We start from the raw sequence: 13,900 nt of genomic DNA on the forward strand, positions 1-13,900 counted from the left end.
GCGTTCGCATCACAATTCCTAATTCTTAATTTGCAAGCTGCGGCAACAATGGGTAAGATTTAATTACTCCGTTCACGAGGAGTAAAACGTCTTGAGAGGAACCAAATATCACAAAGTGGGAATTGTATGAAATGAAGCACAAGTTTGCATTTTAGCGCAAGATTCCAGCACTTCACACTCTGTAGAGAAGGTTCCCTTGCATGTGGGTGGAAACGTTTTAACAGAATTACAATTCGGCCCAGATCAGCGGGTGTTAACAGGATTGCTCCGTCACGCGGTTAAGGCAGCTGCTCCGAGACTCTAGCAAAGGAAACCGAGCAGCAGGTCCCACCGAGATTTGAACTCGGATCGCTGGATTCAGAGTCCAGAGTGCTAACCGTTACACCATGGAACCTCTGCAAGCGTCAGCCACTGAGAGTACGACTGAGGAGCGAAAACTGACAGGAGTGTTATTGTAAAGATTTACAGCTATATATGAGTGAGCTGCTTCCACTTTGGTCAATTTCATTCTTGTTGACACTAACAGTGAGCCAGGAACTTGTGATGCAAGTAGGCATGATGTCTGACAACATGGAAAAAACCTCCTTCACAAGGACGCTTTGGAGGATCCGAAGCTCCGCTTGCCGAAACCCGGGATCGAACCAGGGACCTTTAGATCTTCAGTCTAACGCTCTCCCAACTGAGCTATTTCGGCTCGAACGCCGTACGCAGGCAAGTGATCAAAATTGCAGAAATGCAGACGTCGATGGCCAGAAAGACAGGTTTGTTTAGTATTCACAGAATTAAGGACTCTACTCTCTGACATCAGTTCGGTTCCTCAACGTGGTTACATCCCTGTGGTTTGGCCTATTATACCTTTTTCCATATAACAGAGGGCAGTCACGAAAGGCTAGGTTCACATGCATCAAACACTAGGTTCCACCGAGATTTGAACTCGGATCACTGGATTCAAAGTCCAGAGTGCTAACCATTACACCATGGAACCGCTGAGAAGCTTTTTTGCTTTCCCAACCAAAGCCCCAAGACGGTCACTCCAGGTGTCCGTGACAGGGATGATCTCTGTCAGAGCACGAGGGGGGAATCTTGAGAGGAGCGGGACCCGGGTGAACTCGAGAGAGCAGAACTCTGTCTAATTGATGATTGTATAGATTTTCACTGGAAGACACTCAGAATGAAGGGCATTGCAGTAGCTCAAGGTAACCATTCCAAAAAACAATGCGAGACATTGAATTGTCAGCCGTTAAAAACCTAATGCAAAGTCAGGTCTCTGAGTCTGCCGAAACCCGGAATCGAACCAGGGACCTTTAGATCTTCAGTCTAACGCTCTCCCAACTGAGCTATTTCGGCATAAAAGAAACACGCGGCGGTCACGGTCACGGTCGGAGAAGTTCGGACCTACATTGGACGCCTAAAGTAGATTTGTTGGAACAACAAAAATGGCTTCACAGGAGACATTGCCAAGTTTCACCACCACAATTAGCAAATGCTACCTTCAAAATTCTTTTGATTGTACAAGTTTCTTAGAAAGCGCGCCCTACATGACACCAAACTTCAGTTTGCTTCCTTGCTTGTGAACGATGCGGTCTACGTTGTGCCGCGAGGGCTCTTTCTTGTTAGTTTAGCCACGCTTGCAATACATAGCGAATCTCTGATACCAAGCGGGCAATCGCTGTTCACTCAGTTGATGTTTGGCGTCCCAAAAACATACCTTGAAAGATTGGCAGAAGGAAACACTAAGAGTAGGTCCCACCGAGATTTGAACTCGGATCGCTGGATTCAGAGTCCAGAGTGCTAACCATTACACCATGGAACCTCCGACCCTTCGGGAGCGTTCGCATCACAATTCCTAATTCTTAATTTGCAAGCTGCGGCAACAATGGGTAAGATTTAATTACTCCGTTCACGAGGAGTAAAACGTCTTGAGAGGAACCAAATATCACAAAGTGGGAATTGTATGAAATGAAGCACAAGTTTGCATTTTAGCGCAAGATTCCAGCACTTCACACTCTGTAGAGAAGGTTCCCTTGCATGTGGGTGGAAACGTTTTAACAGAATTACAATTCGGCCCAGATCAGCGGGTGTTAACAGGATTGCTCCGTCACGCGGTTAAGGCAGCTGCTCCGAGACTCTAGCAAAGGAAACCGAGCAGCAGGTCCCACCGAGATTTGAACTCGGATCGCTGGATTCAGAGTCCAGAGTGCTAACCGTTACACCATGGAACCTCTGCAAGCGTCAGCCACTGAGAGTACGACTGAGGAGCGAAAACTGACAGGAGTGTTATTGTAAAGATTTACAGCTATATATGAGTGAGCTGCTTCCACTTTGGTCAATTTCATTCTTGTTGACACTAACAGTGAGCCAGGAACTTGTGATGCAAGTAGGCATGATGTCTGACAACATGGAAAAAACCTCCTTCACAAAGACGCTTTGGAGGATCCGAAGCTCCGCTTGCCGAAACCCGGGATCGAACCAGGGACCTTTAGATCTTCAGTCTAACGCTCTCCCAACTGAGCTATTTCGGCTCGAACGCCGTACGCAGGCAAGTGATCAAAATTGCAGAAATGCAGACGTCGATGGCCAGAAAGACAGGTTTGTTTAGTATTCACAGAATTAAGGACTCTACTCTCTGACATCAGTTCGGTTCCTCAACGTGGTTACATCCCTGTGGTTTGGCCTATTATACCTTTTTCCATTTTCATATAACAGAGGGCAGTCACGAAAGGCTAGGTTCACATGCATCAAACACTAGGTTCCACCGAGATTTGAACTCGGATCACTGGATTCAAAGTCCAGAGTGCTAACCATTACACCATGCAACCGCTGAGAAGCTTTTTCGCTTTCCCAACCAAAGCCCCAAGACGGTCACTCCAGGTGTCCGTGACAGGGATGATCTCTGTCAGAGCACGAGGGGGGAATCTTGAGAGGAGCGGGACCCGAGTGAACTCGAGAGAGCAGAACTCTGTCTAATTGATGATTGTATAGATTTTCACTGGAAGACACTCAGAATGAAGGGCATTGCAGTAGCTCAAGGTAACCATTCCAAAAAACAATGCGAGACATTGAATTGTCAGCCGTTAAAAACCTAATGCAAAGTCAGGTCTCTGAGTCTGCCGAAACCCGGGATCGAACCAGGGACCTTTAGATCTTCAGTCTAACGCTCTCCCAACTGAGCTATTTCGGCATAAAAGAAACACGCGGCGGTCACGGTCACGGTCGGAGAAGTTCGGACCTACATTGGACGCCTAAAGTAGATTTGTTGGAACAACAAAAATGGCTTCACAGGAGACATTGCCAAGTTTCACCACCACAATTAGCAAATGCTACCTTCAAAATTCTTTTGATTGTACAAGTTTCTTAGAAAGCGCGCCCTACATGACACCAAACTTCAGTTTGCTTCCTTGCTTGTGAACGATGCGGTCTACGTTGTGCCGCGAGGGCTCTTTCTTGTTAGTTTAGCCACGCTTGCAATACATAGCGAATCTCTGATACCAAGCGGGCAATCGCTGTTCACTCAGTTGATGTTTGGCGTCCCAAAAACATACCTTGAAAGATTGGCAGAAGGAAACACTAAGAGTAGGTCCCACCGAGATTTGAACTCGGATCGCTGGATTCAGAGTCCAGAGTGCTAACCATTACACCATGGAACCTCTGACCCTTCGGGAGCGTTCGCATCACAATTCCTAATTCTTAATTTGCAAGCTGCGGCAACAATGGGTAAGATTTAATTACTCCGTTCACGAGGAGTAAAACGTCTTGAGAGGAACCAAATATCACAAAGTGGGAATTGTATGAAATGAAGCACAAGTTTGCATTTTAGCGCAAGATTCCAGCACTTCACACTCTGTAGAGAAGGTTCCCTTGCATGTGGGTGGAAACGTTTTAACAGAATTACAATTCGGCCCAGATCAGCGGGTGTTAACAGGATTGCTCCGTCACGCGGTTAAGGCAGCTGCTCCGAGACTCTAGCAAAGGAAACCGAGCAGCAGGTCCCACCGAGATTTGAACTCGGATCGCTGGATTCAGAGTCCAGAGTGCTAACCGTTACACCATGGAACCTCTGCAAGCGTCAGCCACTGAGAGTACGACTGAGGAGCGAAAACTGACAGGAGTGTTATTGTAAAGAATTACAGCTATATATGAGTGAGCTGCTTCCACTTTGGTCAATTTCATTCTTGTTGACACTAACAGTGAGCCAGGAACTTGTGATGCAAGTAGGCATGATGTCTGACAACATGGAAAAAACCTCCTTCACAAGGACGCTTTGGAGGATCCGAAGCTCCGCTTGCCGAAACCCGGGATCGAACCAGGGACCTTTAGATCTTCAGTCTAACGCTCTCCCAACTGAGCTATTTCGGCTCGAACGCCGTACGCAGGCAAGTGATCAAAATTGCAGAAATGCAGACGTCGATGGCCAGAAAGACAGGTTTGTTTAGTATTCACAGAATTAAGGACTCTACTCTCTGACATCAGTTCGGTTCCTCAACGTGGTTACATCCCTGTGGTTTGGCCTATTATACCTTTTTCCATTTTCATATAACAGAGGGCAGTCACGAAAGGCTAGGTTCACATGCATCAAACACTAGGTTCCACCGAGATTTGAACTCGGATCACTGGATTCAAAGTCCAGAGTGCTAACCATTACACCATGGAACCGCTGAGAAGCTTTTTCGCTTTCCCAACCAAAGCCCCAAGACGGTCACTCCAGGTGTCCGTGACAGGGATGATCTCTGTCAGAGCACGAGGGGGGAATCTTGAGAGGAGCGGGACCCGGGTGAACTCGAGAGAGCAGAACTCTGTCTAATTGATGATTGTATAGATTTTCACTGGAAGACACTCAGAATGAAGGGCATTGCAGTAGCTCAAGGTAACCATTCCAAAAAACAATGCGAGACATTGAATTGTCAGCCGTTAAAAACCTAATGCAAAGTCAGGTCTCTGAGTCTGCCGAAACCCGGGATCGAACCAGGGACCTTTAGATCTTCAGTCTAACGCTCTCCCAACTGAGCTATTTCGGCATAAAAGAAACACGCGGCGGTCACGGTCACGGTCGGAGAAGTTCGGACCTACATTGGACGCCTAAAGTAGATTTGTTGGAACAACAAAAATGGCTTCACAGGAGACATTGCCAAGTTTCACCACCACAATTAGCAAATGCTACCTTCAAAATTCTTTTGATTGTACAAGTTTCTTAGAAAGCGCGCCCTACATGACACCAAACTTCAGTTTGCTTCCTTGCTTGTGAACGATGCGGTCTACGTTGTGCCGCGAGGGCTCTTTCTTGTTAGTTTAGCCACGCTTGCAATACATAGCGAATCTCTGATACCAAGCGGGCAATCGCTGTTCACTCAGTTGATGTTTGGCGTCCCAAAAACATACCTTGAAAGATTGGCAGAAGGAAACACTAAGAGTAGGTCCCACCGAGATTTGAACTCGGATCGCTGGATTCAGAGTCCAGAGTGCTAACCATTACACCATGGAACCTCTGACCCTTCGGGAGCGTTCGCATCACAATTCCTAATTCTTAATTTGCAAGCTGCGGCAACAATGGGTAAGATTTAATTACTCCGTTCACGAGGAGTAAAACGTCTTGAGAGGAACCAAATATCACAAAGTGGGAATTGTATGAAATGAAGCACAAGTTTGCATTTTAGCGCAAGATTCCAGCACTTCACACTCTGTAGAGAAGGTTCCCTTGCATGTGGGTGGAAACGTTTTAACAGAATTACAATTCGGCCCAGATCAGCGGGTGTTAACAGGATTGCTCCGTCACGCGGTTAAGGCAGCTGCTCCGAGACTCTAGCAAAGGAAACCGAGCAGCAGGTCCCACCGAGATTTGAACTCGGATCGCTGGATTCAGAGTCCAGAGTGCTAACCGTTACACCATGGAACCTCTGCAAGCGTCAGCCACTGAGAGTACGACTGAGGAGCGAAAACTGACAGGAGTGTTATTGTAAAGAATTACAGCTATATATGAGTGAGCTGCTTCCACTTTGGTCAATTTCATTCTTGTTGACACTAACAGTGAGCCAGGAACTTGTGATGCAAGTAGGCATGATGTCTGACAACATGGAAAAAACCTCCTTCACAAGGACGCTTTGGAGGATCCGAAGCTCCGCTTGCCGAAACCCGGGATCGAACCAGGGACCTTTAGATCTTCAGTCTAACGCTCTCCCAACTGAGCTATTTCGGCTCGAACGCCGTACGCAGGCAAGTGATCAAAATTGCAGAAATGCAGACGTCGATGGCCAGAAAGACAGGTTTGTTTAGTATTCACAGAATTAAGGACTCTACTCTCTGACATCAGTTCGGTTCCTCAACGTGGTTACATCCCTGTGGTTTGGCCTATTATACCTTTTTCCATTTTCATATAACAGAGGGCAGTCACGAAAGGCTAGGTTCACATGCATCAAACACTAGGTTCCACCGAGATTTGAACTCGGATCACTGGATTCAAAGTCCAGAGTGCTAACCATTACACCATGGAACCGCTGAGAAGCTTTTTCGCTTTCCCAACCAAAGCCCCAAGACGGTCACTCCAGGTGTCCGTGACAGGGATGATCTCTGTCAGAGCACGAGGGGGGAATCTTGAGAGGAGCGGGACCCGGGTGAACTCGAGAGAGCAGAACTCTGTCTAATTGATGATTGTATAGATTTTCACTGGAAGACACTCAGAATGAAGGGCATTGCAGTAGCTCAAGGTAACCATTCCAAAAAACAATGCGAGACATTGAATTGTCAGCCGTTAAAAACCTAATGCAAAGTCGATCTCTGAGTCTGCCGAAACCCGGAATCGAACCAGGGACCTTTAGATCTTCAGTCTAACGCTCTCCCAACTGAGCTATTTCGGCATAAAAGAAACACGCGGCGGTCACGGTCACGGTCGGAGAAGTTCGGACCTACATTGGACGCCTAAAGTAGATTTGTTGGAACAACAAAAATGGCTTCACAGGAGACATTGCCAAGTTTCACCACCACAATTAGCAAATGCTACCTTCAAAATTCTTTTGATTGTACAAGTTTCTTAGAAAGCGCGCCCTACATGACACCAAACTTCAGTTTGCTTCCTTGCTTGTGAACGATGCGGTCTACGTTGTGCCGCGAGGGCTCTTTCTTGTTAGTTTAGCCACGCTTGCAATACATAGCGAATCTCTGATACCAAGCGGGCAATCGCTGTTCACTCAGTTGATGTTTGGCGTCCCAAAAACATACCTTGAAAGATTGGCAGAAGGAAACACTAAGAGTAGGTCCCACCGAGATTTGAACTCGGATCGCTGGATTCAGAGTCCAGAGTGCTAACCATTACACCATGGAACCTCTGACCCTTCGGGAGCGTTCGCATCACAATTCCTAATTCTTAATTTGCAAGCTGCGGCAACAATGGGTAAGATTTAATTACTCCGTTCACGAGGAGTAAAACGTCTTGAGAGGAACCAAATATCACAAAGTGGGAATTGTATGAAATGAAGCACAAGTTTGCATTTTAGCGCAAGATTCCAGCACTTCACACTCTGTAGAGAAGGTTCCCTTGCATGTGGGTGGAAACGTTTTAACAGAATTACAATTCGGCCCAGATCAGCGGGTGTTAACAGGATTGCTCCGTCACGCGGTTAAGGCAGCTGCTCCGAGACTCTAGCAAAGGAAACCGAGCAGCAGGTCCCACCGAGATTTGAACTCGGATCGCTGGATTCAGAGTCCAGAGTGCTAACCGTTACACCATGGAACCTCTGCAAGCGTCAGCCACTGAGAGTACGACTGAGGAGCGAAAACTGACAGGAGTGTTATTGTAAAGAATTACAGCTATATATGAGTGAGCTGCTTCCACTTTGGTCAATTTCATTCTTGTTGACACTAACAGTGAGCCAGGAACTTGTGATGCAAGTAGGCATGATGTCTGACAACATGGAAAAAACCTCCTTCACAAGGACGCTTTGGAGGATCCGAAGCTCCGCTTGCCGAAACCCGGGATCGAACCAGGGACCTTTAGATCTTCAGTCTAACGCTCTCCCAACTGAGCTATTTCGGCTCGAACGCCGTACGCAGGCAAGTGATCAAAATTGCAGAAATGCAGACGTCGATGGCCAGAAAGACAGGTTTGTTTAGTATTCACAGAATTAAGGACTCTACTCTCTGACATCAGTTCGGTTCCTCAACGTGGTTACATCCCTGTGGTTTGGCCTATTATACCTTTTTCCATTTTCATATAACAGAGGGCAGTCACGAAAGGCTAGGTTCACATGCATCAAACACTAGGTTCCACCGAGATTTGAACTCGGATCACTGGATTCAAAGTCCAGAGTGCTAACCATTACACCATGGAACCGCTGAGAAGCTTTTTCGCTTTCCCAACCAAAGCCCCAAGACGGTCACTCCAGGTGTCCGTGACAGGGATGATCTCTGTCAGAGCACGAGGGGGGAATCTTGAGAGGAGCGGGACCCGGGTGAACTCGAGAGAGCAGAACTCTGTCTAATTGATGATTGTATAGATTTTCACTGGAAGACACTCAGAATGAAGGGCATTGCAGTAGCTCAAGGTAACCATTCCAAAAAACAATGCGAGACATTGAATTGTCAGCCGTTAAAAACCTAATGCAAAGTCGATCTCTGAGTCTGCCGAAACCCGGAATCGAACCAGGGACCTTTAGATCTTCAGTCTAACGCTCTCCCAACTGAGCTATTTCGGCATAAAAGAAACACGCGGCGGTCACGGTCACGGTCGGAGAAGTTCGGACCTACATTGGACGCCTAAAGTAGATTTGTTGGAACAACAAAAATGGCTTCACAGGAGACATTGCCAAGTTTCACCACCACAATTAGCAAATGCTACCTTCAAAATTCTTTTGATTGTACAAGTTTCTTAGAAAGCGCGCCCTACATGACACCAAACTTCAGTTTGCTTCCTTGCTTGTGAACGATGCGGTCTACGTTGTGCCGCGAGGGCTCTTTCTTGTTAGTTTAGCCACGCTTGCAATACATAGCGAATCTCTGATACCAAGCGGGCAATCGCTGTTCACTCAGTTGATGTTTGGCGTCCCAAAAACATACCTTGAAAGATTGGCAGAAGGAAACACTAAGAGTAGGTCCCACCGAGATTTGAACTCGGATCGCTGGATTCAGAGTCCAGAGTGCTAACCATTACACCATGGAACCTCTGACCCTTCGGGAGCGTTCGCATCACAATTCCTAATTCTTAATTTGCAAGCTGCGGCAACAATGGGTAAGATTTAATTACTCCGTTCACGAGGAGTAAAACGTCTTGAGAGGAACCAAATATCACAAAGTGGGAATTGTATGAAATGAAGCACAAGTTTGCATTTTAGCGCAAGATTCCAGCACTTCACACTCTGTAGAGAAGGTTCCCTTGCATGTGGGTGGAAACGTTTTAACAGAATTACAATTCGGCCCAGATCAGCGGGTGTTAACAGGATTGCTCCGTCACGCGGTTAAGGCAGCTGCTCCGAGACTCTAGCAAAGGAAACCGAGCAGCAGGTCCCACCGAGATTTGAACTCGGATCGCTGGATTCAGAGTCCAGAGTGCTAACCGTTACACCATGGAACCTCTGCAAGCGTCAGCCACTGAGAGTACGACTGAGGAGCGAAAACTGACAGGAGTGTTATTGTAAAGAATTACAGCTATATATGAGTGAGCTGCTTCCACTTTGGTCAATTTCATTCTTGTTGACACTAACAGTGAGCCAGGAACTTGTGATGCAAGTAGGCATGATGTCTGACAACATGGAAAAAACCTCCTTCACAAGGACGCTTTGGAGGATCCGAAGCTCCGCTTGCCGAAACCCGGGATCGAACCAGGGACCTTTAGATCTTCAGTCTAACGCTCTCCCAACTGAGCTATTTCGGCTCGAACGCCGTACGCAGGCAAGTGATCAAAATTGCAGAAATGCAGACGTCGATGGCCAGAAAGACAGGTTTGTTTAGTATTCACAGAATTAAGGACTCTACTCTCTGACATCAGTTCGGTTCCTCAACGTGGTTACATCCCTGTGGTTTGGCCTATTATACCTTTTTCCATTTTCATATAACAGAGGGCAGTCACGAAAGGCTAGGTTCACATGCATCAAACACTAGGTTCCACCGAGATTTGAACTCGGATCACTGGATTCAAAGTCCAGAGTGCTAACCATTACACCATGGAACCGCTGAGAAGCTTTTTCGCTTTCCCAACCAAAGCCCCAAGACGGTCACTCCAGGTGTCCGTGACAGGGATGATCTCTGTCAGAGCACGAGGGGGGAATCTTGAGAGGAGCGGGACCCGGGTGAACTCGAGAGAGCAGAACTCTGTCTAATTGATGATTGTATAGATTTTCACTGGAAGACACTCAGAATGAAGGGCATTGCAGTAGCTCAAGGTAACCATTCCAAAAAACAATGCGAGACATTGAATTGTCAGCCGTTAAAAACCTAATGCAAAGTCGATCTCTGAGTCTGCCGAAACCCGGAATCGAACCAGGGACCTTTAGATCTTCAGTCTAACGCTCTCCCAACTGAGCTATTTCGGCATAAAAGAAACACGCGGCGGTCACGGTCACGGTCGGAGAAGTTCGGACCTACATTGGACGCCTAAAGTAGATTTGTTGGAACAACAAAAATGGCTTCACAGGAGACATTGCCAAGTTTCACCACCACAATTAGCAAATGCTACCTTCAAAATTCTTTTGATTGTACAAGTTTCTTAGAAAGCGCGCCCTACATGACACCAAACTTCAGTTTGCTTCCTTGCTTGTGAACGATGCGGTCTACGTTGTGCCGCGAGGGCTCTTTCTTGTTAGTTTAGCCACGCTTGCAATACATAGCGAATCTCTGATACCAAGCGGGCAATCGCTGTTCACTCAGTTGATGTTTGGCGTCCCAAAAACATACCTTGAAAGATTGGCAGAAGGAAACACTAAGAGTAGGTCCCACCGAGATTTGAACTCGGATCGCTGGATTCAGAGTCCAGAGTGCTAACCATTACACCATGGAACCTCTGACCCTTCGGGAGCGTTCGCATCACAATTCCTAATTCTTAATTTGCAAGCTGCGGCAACAATGGGTAAGATTTAATTACTCCGTTCACGAGGAGTAAAACGTCTTGAGAGGAACCAAATATCACAAAGTGGGAATTGTATGAAATGAAGCACAAGTTTGCATTTTAGCGCAAGATTCCAGCACTTCACACTCTGTAGAGAAGGTTCCCTTGCATGTGGGTGGAAACGTTTTAACAGAATTACAATTCGGCCCAGATCAGCGGGTGTTAACAGGATTGCTCCGTCACGCGGTTAAGGCAGCTGCTCCGAGACTCTAGCAAAGGAAACCGAGCAGCAGGTCCCACCGAGATTTGAACTCGGATCGCTGGATTCAGAGTCCAGAGTGCTAACCGTTACACCATGGAACCTCTGCAAGCGTCAGCCACTGAGAGTACGACTGAGGAGCGAAAACTGACAGGAGTGTTATTGTAAAGATTTACAGCTATATATGAGTGAGCTGCTTCCACTTTGGTCAATTTCATTCTTGTTGACACTAACAGTGAGCCAGGAACTTGTGATGCAAGTAGGCATGATGTCTGACAACATGGAAAAAACCTCCTTCACAAAGACGCTTTGGAGGATCCGAAGCTCCGCTTGCCGAAACCCGGGATCGAACCAGGGACCTTTAGATCTTCAGTCTAACGCTCTCCCAACTGAGCTATTTCGGCTCGAACGCCGTACGCAGGCAAGTGATCAAAATTGCAGAAATGCAGACGTCGATGGCCAGAAAGACAGGTTTGTTTAGTATTCACAGAATTAAGGACTCTACTCTCTGACATCAGTTCGGTTCCTCAACGTGGTTACATCCCTGTGGTTTGGCCTATTATACCTTTTTCCATTTTCATATAACAGAGGGCAGTCACGAAAGGCTAGGTTCACATGCATCAAACACTAGGTTCCACCGAGATTTGAACTCGGATCACTGGATTCAAAGTCCAGAGTGCTAACCATTACACCATGCAACCGCTGAGAAGCTTTTTCGCTTTCCCAACCAAAGCCCCAAGACGGTCACTCCAGGTGTCCGTGACAGGGATGATCTCTGTCAGAGCACGAGGGGGGAATCTTGAGAGGAGCGGGACCCGAGTGAACTCAAGAGAGCAGAACTCTGTCTAATTGATGATTGTATAGATTTTCACTGGAAGACACTCAGAATGAAGGGCATTGCAGTAGCTCAAGGTAACCATTCCAAAAAACAATGCGAGAGATTGAATTGTCAGCCGTTAAAAACCTAATGCAAAGTCAGGTCTCTGAGTCTGCCGAAACCCGGGATCGAACCAGGGACCTTTAGATCTTCAGTCTAACGCTCTCCCAACTGAGCTATTTCGGCATAAAAGAAACACGCGGCGGTCACGGTCACGGTCGGAGAAGTTCGGACCTACATTGGACGCCTAAAGTAGATTTGTTGGAACAACAAAAATGGCTTCACAGGAGACATTGCCAAGTTTCACCACCACAATTAGCAAATGCTACCTTCAAAATTCTTTTGATTGTACAAGTTTCTTAGAAAGCGCGCCCTACATGACACCAAACTTCAGTTTGCTTCCTTGCTTGTGAACGATGCGGTCTACGTTGTGCCGCGAGGGCTCTTTCTTGTTAGTTTAGCCACGCTTGCAATACATAGCGAATCTCTGATACCAAGCGGGCAATCGCTGTTCACTCAGTTGATGTTTGGCGTCCCAAAAACATACCTTGAAAGATTGGCAGAAGGAAACACTAAGAGTAGGTCCCACAGAGATTTGAACTCGGATCGCTGGATTCAGAGTCCAGAGTGCTAACCATTACACCATGGAACCTCTGACCCTTCGGGAGCGTTCGCATCACAATTCCTAATTCTTAATTTGCAAGCTGCGGCAACAATGGGTAAGATTTAATTACTCCGTTCACGAGGAGTAAAACGTCTTGAGAGGAACCAAATATCACAAAGTGGGAATTGTATGAAATGAAGCACAAGTTTGCATTTTAGCGCAAGATTCCAGCACTTCACACTCTGTAGAGAAGGTTCCCTTGCATGTGGGTGGAAACGTTTTAACAGAATTACAATTCGGCCCAGATCAGCGGGTGTTAACAGGATTGCTCCGTCACGCGGTTAAGGCAGCTGCTCCGAGACTCTAGCAAAGGAAACCGAGCAGGAGGTCCCACCGAGATTTGAACTCTGATCGCTGGATTCAGAGTCCAGAGTGCTAACCGTTACACCATGGAACCTCTGCAAGCGTCAGCCACTGAGAGTACGACTGAGGAGCGAAAACTGACAGGAGTGTTATTGTAAAGATTTACAGCTATATATGAGTGAGCTGCTTCCACTTTGGTCAATTTCATTCTTGTTGACACTAACAGTGAGCCAGGAACTTGTGATGCAAGTAGGCATGATGTCTGACAACATGGAAAAAACCTCCTTCACAAAGACGCTTTGGAGGATCCGAAGCTCCGCTTGCCGAAACCCGGGATCGAACCAGGGACCTTTAGATCTTCAGTCTAACGCTCTCCCAACTGAGCTATTTCGGCTCGAACGTCGTACGCAGGCAAGTGATCAAAATTGCAGAAATGCAGACGTCGATGGCCAGAAAGACAGGTTTGTTTAGTATTCACAGAATTAAGGACTCTACTCTCTGACATCAGTTCGGTTCCTCAACGTGGTTACATCCCTGTGGTTTGGCCTATTATACCTTTTTCCATTTTCATATAACAGAGGGCAGTCACGAAAGGCTAGGTTCACATGCATCAAACACTAGGTTCCACCGAGATTTGAACTCGGATCACTGGATTCAAAGTCCAGAGTGCTAACCATTACACCATGCAACCGCTGAGAAGCTTTTTCGCTTTCCCAACCAAAGCCCCAAGACGGTCACTCCAGGTGTCCGTGACAGGGATGATCTCTGTCA

At 46.8% G+C, this 13,900-nt stretch overlaps 37 non-coding genes across 37 annotated transcripts; all 37 read right to left on the reverse strand.

The window, feature by feature from the left end:
* Nucleotides 1–322: 322 nt before the first annotated feature.
* Nucleotides 323–394, reverse strand: trnaq-cug (transfer RNA glutamine (anticodon CUG)). Its single transcript has one exon. It is a non-coding gene; the product is annotated as a tRNA-Gln (tRNA).
* A 227-nt stretch (nucleotides 395–621) lies between these two features.
* Nucleotides 622–694, reverse strand: trnaf-gaa (transfer RNA phenylalanine (anticodon GAA)). Its single transcript has one exon. It is a non-coding gene; the product is annotated as a tRNA-Phe (tRNA).
* Nucleotides 695–913: 219 nt separating this feature from the next.
* Nucleotides 914–985, reverse strand: trnaq-uug (transfer RNA glutamine (anticodon UUG)). Its single transcript has one exon. It is a non-coding gene; the product is annotated as a tRNA-Gln (tRNA).
* A 289-nt stretch (nucleotides 986–1,274) lies between these two features.
* On the reverse strand, nucleotides 1,275–1,347 carry trnaf-gaa (transfer RNA phenylalanine (anticodon GAA)). The gene has a single exon. It is a non-coding gene; the product is annotated as a tRNA-Phe (tRNA).
* Nucleotides 1,348–1,741: 394 nt separating this feature from the next.
* trnaq-cug (transfer RNA glutamine (anticodon CUG)) lies at nucleotides 1,742–1,813 on the reverse strand. Its single transcript has one exon. It is a non-coding gene; the product is annotated as a tRNA-Gln (tRNA).
* A 337-nt stretch (nucleotides 1,814–2,150) lies between these two features.
* trnaq-cug (transfer RNA glutamine (anticodon CUG)) lies at nucleotides 2,151–2,222 on the reverse strand. Its single transcript has one exon. It is a non-coding gene; the product is annotated as a tRNA-Gln (tRNA).
* Nucleotides 2,223–2,449: 227 nt separating this feature from the next.
* Nucleotides 2,450–2,522, reverse strand: trnaf-gaa (transfer RNA phenylalanine (anticodon GAA)). The gene has a single exon. It is a non-coding gene; the product is annotated as a tRNA-Phe (tRNA).
* A 225-nt stretch (nucleotides 2,523–2,747) lies between these two features.
* On the reverse strand, nucleotides 2,748–2,819 carry trnaq-uug (transfer RNA glutamine (anticodon UUG)). Its single transcript has one exon. It is a non-coding gene; the product is annotated as a tRNA-Gln (tRNA).
* A 289-nt stretch (nucleotides 2,820–3,108) lies between these two features.
* trnaf-gaa (transfer RNA phenylalanine (anticodon GAA)) lies at nucleotides 3,109–3,181 on the reverse strand. Its single transcript has one exon. It is a non-coding gene; the product is annotated as a tRNA-Phe (tRNA).
* Nucleotides 3,182–3,575: 394 nt separating this feature from the next.
* Nucleotides 3,576–3,647, reverse strand: trnaq-cug (transfer RNA glutamine (anticodon CUG)). The gene has a single exon. It is a non-coding gene; the product is annotated as a tRNA-Gln (tRNA).
* A 337-nt stretch (nucleotides 3,648–3,984) lies between these two features.
* Nucleotides 3,985–4,056, reverse strand: trnaq-cug (transfer RNA glutamine (anticodon CUG)). Its single transcript has one exon. It is a non-coding gene; the product is annotated as a tRNA-Gln (tRNA).
* A 227-nt stretch (nucleotides 4,057–4,283) lies between these two features.
* trnaf-gaa (transfer RNA phenylalanine (anticodon GAA)) lies at nucleotides 4,284–4,356 on the reverse strand. Its single transcript has one exon. It is a non-coding gene; the product is annotated as a tRNA-Phe (tRNA).
* A 225-nt stretch (nucleotides 4,357–4,581) lies between these two features.
* Nucleotides 4,582–4,653, reverse strand: trnaq-uug (transfer RNA glutamine (anticodon UUG)). The gene has a single exon. It is a non-coding gene; the product is annotated as a tRNA-Gln (tRNA).
* A 289-nt stretch (nucleotides 4,654–4,942) lies between these two features.
* On the reverse strand, nucleotides 4,943–5,015 carry trnaf-gaa (transfer RNA phenylalanine (anticodon GAA)). The gene has a single exon. It is a non-coding gene; the product is annotated as a tRNA-Phe (tRNA).
* A 394-nt stretch (nucleotides 5,016–5,409) lies between these two features.
* On the reverse strand, nucleotides 5,410–5,481 carry trnaq-cug (transfer RNA glutamine (anticodon CUG)). Its single transcript has one exon. It is a non-coding gene; the product is annotated as a tRNA-Gln (tRNA).
* Nucleotides 5,482–5,818: 337 nt separating this feature from the next.
* trnaq-cug (transfer RNA glutamine (anticodon CUG)) lies at nucleotides 5,819–5,890 on the reverse strand. The gene has a single exon. It is a non-coding gene; the product is annotated as a tRNA-Gln (tRNA).
* Nucleotides 5,891–6,117: 227 nt separating this feature from the next.
* Nucleotides 6,118–6,190, reverse strand: trnaf-gaa (transfer RNA phenylalanine (anticodon GAA)). The gene has a single exon. It is a non-coding gene; the product is annotated as a tRNA-Phe (tRNA).
* Nucleotides 6,191–6,415: 225 nt separating this feature from the next.
* Nucleotides 6,416–6,487, reverse strand: trnaq-uug (transfer RNA glutamine (anticodon UUG)). The gene has a single exon. It is a non-coding gene; the product is annotated as a tRNA-Gln (tRNA).
* A 288-nt stretch (nucleotides 6,488–6,775) lies between these two features.
* trnaf-gaa (transfer RNA phenylalanine (anticodon GAA)) lies at nucleotides 6,776–6,848 on the reverse strand. The gene has a single exon. It is a non-coding gene; the product is annotated as a tRNA-Phe (tRNA).
* A 394-nt stretch (nucleotides 6,849–7,242) lies between these two features.
* Nucleotides 7,243–7,314, reverse strand: trnaq-cug (transfer RNA glutamine (anticodon CUG)). Its single transcript has one exon. It is a non-coding gene; the product is annotated as a tRNA-Gln (tRNA).
* A 337-nt stretch (nucleotides 7,315–7,651) lies between these two features.
* trnaq-cug (transfer RNA glutamine (anticodon CUG)) lies at nucleotides 7,652–7,723 on the reverse strand. Its single transcript has one exon. It is a non-coding gene; the product is annotated as a tRNA-Gln (tRNA).
* A 227-nt stretch (nucleotides 7,724–7,950) lies between these two features.
* trnaf-gaa (transfer RNA phenylalanine (anticodon GAA)) lies at nucleotides 7,951–8,023 on the reverse strand. The gene has a single exon. It is a non-coding gene; the product is annotated as a tRNA-Phe (tRNA).
* A 225-nt stretch (nucleotides 8,024–8,248) lies between these two features.
* trnaq-uug (transfer RNA glutamine (anticodon UUG)) lies at nucleotides 8,249–8,320 on the reverse strand. The gene has a single exon. It is a non-coding gene; the product is annotated as a tRNA-Gln (tRNA).
* Nucleotides 8,321–8,608: 288 nt separating this feature from the next.
* On the reverse strand, nucleotides 8,609–8,681 carry trnaf-gaa (transfer RNA phenylalanine (anticodon GAA)). The gene has a single exon. It is a non-coding gene; the product is annotated as a tRNA-Phe (tRNA).
* Nucleotides 8,682–9,075: 394 nt separating this feature from the next.
* Nucleotides 9,076–9,147, reverse strand: trnaq-cug (transfer RNA glutamine (anticodon CUG)). The gene has a single exon. It is a non-coding gene; the product is annotated as a tRNA-Gln (tRNA).
* A 337-nt stretch (nucleotides 9,148–9,484) lies between these two features.
* trnaq-cug (transfer RNA glutamine (anticodon CUG)) lies at nucleotides 9,485–9,556 on the reverse strand. Its single transcript has one exon. It is a non-coding gene; the product is annotated as a tRNA-Gln (tRNA).
* Nucleotides 9,557–9,783: 227 nt separating this feature from the next.
* On the reverse strand, nucleotides 9,784–9,856 carry trnaf-gaa (transfer RNA phenylalanine (anticodon GAA)). Its single transcript has one exon. It is a non-coding gene; the product is annotated as a tRNA-Phe (tRNA).
* Nucleotides 9,857–10,081: 225 nt separating this feature from the next.
* On the reverse strand, nucleotides 10,082–10,153 carry trnaq-uug (transfer RNA glutamine (anticodon UUG)). Its single transcript has one exon. It is a non-coding gene; the product is annotated as a tRNA-Gln (tRNA).
* A 288-nt stretch (nucleotides 10,154–10,441) lies between these two features.
* Nucleotides 10,442–10,514, reverse strand: trnaf-gaa (transfer RNA phenylalanine (anticodon GAA)). The gene has a single exon. It is a non-coding gene; the product is annotated as a tRNA-Phe (tRNA).
* Nucleotides 10,515–10,908: 394 nt separating this feature from the next.
* trnaq-cug (transfer RNA glutamine (anticodon CUG)) lies at nucleotides 10,909–10,980 on the reverse strand. Its single transcript has one exon. It is a non-coding gene; the product is annotated as a tRNA-Gln (tRNA).
* A 337-nt stretch (nucleotides 10,981–11,317) lies between these two features.
* On the reverse strand, nucleotides 11,318–11,389 carry trnaq-cug (transfer RNA glutamine (anticodon CUG)). Its single transcript has one exon. It is a non-coding gene; the product is annotated as a tRNA-Gln (tRNA).
* A 227-nt stretch (nucleotides 11,390–11,616) lies between these two features.
* On the reverse strand, nucleotides 11,617–11,689 carry trnaf-gaa (transfer RNA phenylalanine (anticodon GAA)). Its single transcript has one exon. It is a non-coding gene; the product is annotated as a tRNA-Phe (tRNA).
* A 225-nt stretch (nucleotides 11,690–11,914) lies between these two features.
* Nucleotides 11,915–11,986, reverse strand: trnaq-uug (transfer RNA glutamine (anticodon UUG)). Its single transcript has one exon. It is a non-coding gene; the product is annotated as a tRNA-Gln (tRNA).
* A 289-nt stretch (nucleotides 11,987–12,275) lies between these two features.
* On the reverse strand, nucleotides 12,276–12,348 carry trnaf-gaa (transfer RNA phenylalanine (anticodon GAA)). The gene has a single exon. It is a non-coding gene; the product is annotated as a tRNA-Phe (tRNA).
* Nucleotides 12,349–13,151: 803 nt separating this feature from the next.
* Nucleotides 13,152–13,223, reverse strand: trnaq-cug (transfer RNA glutamine (anticodon CUG)). Its single transcript has one exon. It is a non-coding gene; the product is annotated as a tRNA-Gln (tRNA).
* Nucleotides 13,224–13,450: 227 nt separating this feature from the next.
* Nucleotides 13,451–13,523, reverse strand: trnaf-gaa (transfer RNA phenylalanine (anticodon GAA)). Its single transcript has one exon. It is a non-coding gene; the product is annotated as a tRNA-Phe (tRNA).
* Nucleotides 13,524–13,748: 225 nt separating this feature from the next.
* On the reverse strand, nucleotides 13,749–13,820 carry trnaq-uug (transfer RNA glutamine (anticodon UUG)). The gene has a single exon. It is a non-coding gene; the product is annotated as a tRNA-Gln (tRNA).
* Between the last annotated feature and the right edge of the window lie 80 nt (nucleotides 13,821–13,900).

This window comes from Hoplias malabaricus, chromosome 2 (assembly GCF_029633855.1).
Source record: "Hoplias malabaricus isolate fHopMal1 chromosome 2, fHopMal1.hap1, whole genome shotgun sequence".
Taxonomy (NCBI): domain Eukaryota; kingdom Metazoa; phylum Chordata; class Actinopteri; order Characiformes; family Erythrinidae; genus Hoplias; species Hoplias malabaricus.